We start from the raw sequence: 5,272 nt of genomic DNA on the forward strand, positions 1-5,272 counted from the left end.
GTTGCTGTGCTGGCATCCTACTTGTAGGACGTTTGCGTGTGTGTGGGTATCAGCACATGACTTGTTGCTACCGTATCAGACGGTAGACAGTCGATATCGGATGAGTCATCCTTGTGTATCGTGGTTTGTACGTGTATGGAAAAAACGAGGTCTTAGGACCTAGGGCTTGACTGTGAGCTGTGTAGTCAAGTTAGTCACGATTGTGTGGCGTGATTTGTGAGTGCAAGGAAAAAAGATAGATCTCGTGATCCAGCAAGTGGCGGTGACCTGTACAATCATATATATGGTGAAAGTGTAGCTACAGATGCAGTAAGCGAAATCTCTTCCAAAATCTAAATACGAATGCTTTCAAAACTGAAGTGCGTAAGACGCAGTTGCAAAGATCATACTTGACCGCTTTCACGTCTATTGAACACGAACAGCCAGAGAACTTGCCAAGATGTTTAAATTACGCTTGAGTTATTTCGGGAATGGAAGTGACGTCCACCGTGGCACAGTACAGTGAAATTAGGGTTATCTACTGCATCCTAGGATCACCTTCAAATCCACTTTGTTCGTTTAGCCCATACGCCTCAGCCATAACCTGCTCATTGCGCACGTTTGCATGCCACAAAAATTATATATACAACGAGTCTGTCATCTTTGTCTTTACCGTTATCTTCTTCACAAGCGCAAAGTTGATCAGAAACTTAAACTGGTTGATTTTTATTATTATAAGATTTGTCATGGTCGCATTTACATATGAGGGTTGAACGGACACCGTAGTAATGCCGCCAATCACCGATTCAAGTGCAAACTTGACATTCATCGTTGCTTCACGAGTTTTTTTCGCCGCTTGAGGTATTTAAAACTATGAACCTTCTAAGCAACCACAAACATTCTCTATGGACCAGCTACTTTGGCCAATTTACCGGCGGTTACTTTGAATCTTTGTGCCACTAGATCTATGTTTAGGTACATCCTTTTTACCGACCATCGCTTCTCAACAGAAAGTAAAATGGCTTTCAACACCATTGACTCCTGATCGACCAAGAGAAACGTATTACCTAATTAACACCTGCATAGGCCGCCTCCGCGTCAGCAATAGAATCTGGAATTACACGTGATTTGCAAGCTTTCATAAACTTGGTGGTAAATCTCATTTGGATATTGTCACCGGCCTCGGTACGGATTTGTTTGATTGAACTGAGTGACAAATGTGTGTAGTCTGAGAACAAAGATAAAACGTACAAGCGGTCATCATGTTTTTGTCCAAAATGCGACAAAGCGTTGCATCAAAATGTTCATAACACTAAAAGGGCGGCTGATGTTTCTTGGGAATGTAGTTTAGATCTGCAAAAACAGACAACCGCAATTGCTTTGCCTCATGAATAGCTCTAAGTGCGACGAAAACAGTTTACTAAAGGAGCACAACTAGTATAAAATTTGGCAGGTGTAGTTACAAATCAAAATCACGACAGGTGGTCGTTCTGATCCCAATATATGACAGAAACGTAACCCAGAAAACTCGAAACCCAGGACAGAAGTGGCTTAGTCTGACCGAATAGGAATTGGAATCGGAAGTTAATTTCATTTGCGCAAGACGAAACGTTGCAACATCTAGGTCATATAAACGGCTAGCAGTCGAGTCGGATGCATCGGTCAGACCTTAGAACAACGAGGAGCGATATCCTGGGAAAAAAATAATTTTCTTGCCGAAAACCATCAATCAGTCTAATAAGTGTGACAAAAATGGGTTTCTCCATGTAAGTGGAGCCAACATTTGCTGAAAAGTGAAGAAGCATTATACAGCGGTCTCATCCCTATAGGGAACCATCTGCAGTATGCAGCTCAAAAACATCCAGGAGGTTACCAACCTGTGACTAACCGGCCAGTAGTTTGAACGCCCAACTGCTCGGCTAAGAACCGCTGGTCTGCATTGCAATTTATTTATACTTAGGAGGAATGTAGTGCCATTCAATCGTCAATCTCTAAATCCACCCATTGTGATCAGGATGCCAGACAACAGTTGACGAAGAGAATTTCAGTAGGGCGTGAGATACGTTTTTTAATTTTGGCAAATGCTCCCGCTCTAATCTCTATAATTTGCACTCAGTGTTCCCCTCATAAAAGTACAGATATACACATTATGAGGTTTTGAAGAAAGAACAAGTTGCAGCAGTATTTTTCAGCAGAAACGGTGATATACAAAATCAAACTTATTTTTATCAAAATAGAATGCATGCATATGATTCTCTAGAAAAGCAGCATGTGTAAGATGGCAACGGATCAAGGTTTTGCAAACCAAAAAACTACAACCGATTCATCTGTTGTTAAATGGCAAATATACACTCATCTGAAAACTAACTTGGTTTTTCAAGAGACTCACCTGTAACCACCTGAACCTCTCGTTTGTGATATTCTCGGGCAACTGACGGATTTTCAGCAACCTTATGAGTAGTACAGTACAAAGATACACATGTATCGTGATATTTCCAATATCGTATCGACTGAAACATGGGGCGGCCTGGTGCAGCACATTCAGTTGCCTGAGAACAACACAAACGAGAGATCCAGTTGGGTTCCAAATGAGTCTCCCGAAAAACCAAATTAGTTTTCAAATGAGTGTATATTGGCGGATTTCGTACAATTTGGTTTCAAGTAGAACATAAGGATGACGGAAACCCGGGGACCGCGCCCACCTGATGAGCNCCAAAAAGGGCGGAACCGGTTGTGGGCTGTCGACGGATTTTCAGCAACCTTATGAGCAGTACCTTACGGAGGTGTTAAATCGTTTGTCTATCATTTTCAGCAGAGTTGCTATCGGTTTGCTTGATCGAACTGATGTGTGTTCCGACAACGCAGTTGCAAAGTAAAATCCGTCTCCATAGTTTGGTGATCCAGTCAGTCATGCGACCAGCGTTAAAACGAGAATTTGAAGTGCAGACAAATATTTCATGGCAAGGTATTTAGAGTGGCAGAAGTCGGTGTACCCTCAAATGCTTTGCCACATAAATAGCTCGAAGTGCAGTGTAAACAATCTACTGAGGCATAATAAGTAGCATCAAATTAGCTGAAAGCAATTAACTACTAAAATCAGGATTGAGGTCTGGACGTAATACACTATATATGTTTGCTGAAAACCTTTCGACAGCCCACGACCGCTTCTACCCTCCTTGGGATTCATCAAATAGGTATAGTCATCCAGTTGCCGTCAACCTCATGTTCTACTTTAATCGAGATATCTCGAATATCGAACCTACTGAAACATCATAAACGAGAAGTTCAGCTGGGTGAGTCCAGGTGAGTCGCAAAGCGCAATGTAAAATATGAGGTCTTGAAGGAGGAACAAATTGCAGTACAGTTGTTCAGCGGGAATCGTTTTGAAAATTGTAGCGTTCGTGATAGTTGTGTAAGAGCAACTTGGATCCGGAGGTTAGGTGGATTCTCGGACGGCTGTCTTTCAGACGGTGCTTCAAGTGGAAGTGGTCAATCACCGTAGTCGGAATGCATTTGGCTTGGCTGTTTATAGTTAATCTTGTCTGACAATCCTGTTGTGATTCTATGCAACACCACAGATCACACTGGACCTCTGGAAAACTTAGACCTTTCAAATTAAACAGAAACTTTTATTTAAATGGCTTTCGAGTCACTATGGAACAACTAGTCATCCACTTTACCGTCAACCAATAGTTGCGCCAACCTCAAAGCGGAAAAAATACATATAGATATTTTTTGATCAAGATCTTCGAGTTAGCCGTAGCTTCCAAAGCTTTGCACATGTGATACACTGAAAGGACTAGACCCCAGACTCAACCCAACTTCGTACAGGTTTCGCCTAGTCACTTATTGAAACACTACCATGCCAAAGTTTTCTAGCTACATCATACAGTAGCTCACCCGTGAGAAAAGACGATGTTGATTGACCTACTTTCTGTCTTTTGACCTATTCAATCGTTTAGACGAAGATTTTTCTAGGGAAAACCGCTACCCAGCAATACATTATTCAAGTGCTTCCAAAAATTCCTTTAGCACACACCCGGAGGCTTTTTATCCACTCATTCTGCTCAATGATGCCATGTCAAATATGAGGTTTTTCCATGCCCATCCGGGCGCTTGTATGGATCATCTAAAAATGATTGATCATAGGATACCACCTATACATTGTAGTGAACCCGAAATCCATCGAAATCGGCACTCAACGATGAACATATGGCTATCTACAGCATCTTGGGACCGACTCTAAACCACTTTGTTCGTTTAGCCCAATCTACCCCGCCAAAATGAACTCATTACGTACGTTTGCATGCCACGAAGATTATATCTACGACGAGTCTGTCCACCTTAAGTTTACCACTGATATCTTCACAAGCACAAACTTGGAGAGCATCCTAAACTAGTTGATTTGTGTTATCACAAGATACCTGAACTTCAAGGATGTTCCTCTTGCTCGTGTCGCCCTCATTTGCACAAATGGGTTAGGAGGAATACAGTATTAATGCCCTTAACCACGGATTCAAGTGCAAACTTGACCTTCATCGATGCTTCACACGAACTCCTTCCCGCTTACGGCATGTAAATATTTGACCCCTTAACCACAGAGGCTTCCTATGAATCAGCTGTTGAAACTTTGCGAGAAATTTATGTGCAGATATGCCCGCATATAGATGTACAAATATAAATATTCATGCACCATCTTTTGAATACTTCCAAGCAAGGCGAAGCTCAATATCTTGATTGGTTTTCGCAAAAGCTCCTCAGTTTTTTGCTGGATTGCCGCTTTACGGCCGTTAGCGCAGAACACAATAGTGATGAATGATTCCAAGGCGCGTTTATTCCTGGCCTTCATTTGAACATTATTTGTCAAAGGCTGTTGGAACATAAGTCGCCAGACTTTAAAAACGCCTACGACCATGCAAAGTCCCTCGAACGGGCGCAAAAACAGTCGCGGTTGCTTTTGCCGGACAATCAACTTCCCTGAGCTACCGTATCGGATGACTCTTCAAGGTCTTCACGTTCTTAAGCATCATCACATGCACAAATGACTGCTGTTAGCATGAGGCCTTCATGTTTATTTAGCGGCATTGCTCAGCACCCGAGTCACAAATGCTCCGCTGAAGATGTGACTCGCAAAAACTGAAAAGGAAAATTATTTTCAAAAATTACGCAAATCTACTGCTGATATGAGGAAAACATCCGTTTTACGTTCACCAACTCGCATCGATGCTGCGGCCCAAGAGTTTCTCAAGAAAGCAGTCACCAATGTGAAAGCCAGTGGCCTTCAGCCTGGAGC

This window comes from Opisthorchis viverrini (assembly GCF_000715545.1).
Source record: "Opisthorchis viverrini unplaced genomic scaffold opera_v5_453, whole genome shotgun sequence".
NCBI classification, from domain to species: domain Eukaryota; kingdom Metazoa; phylum Platyhelminthes; class Trematoda; order Opisthorchiida; family Opisthorchiidae; genus Opisthorchis; species Opisthorchis viverrini.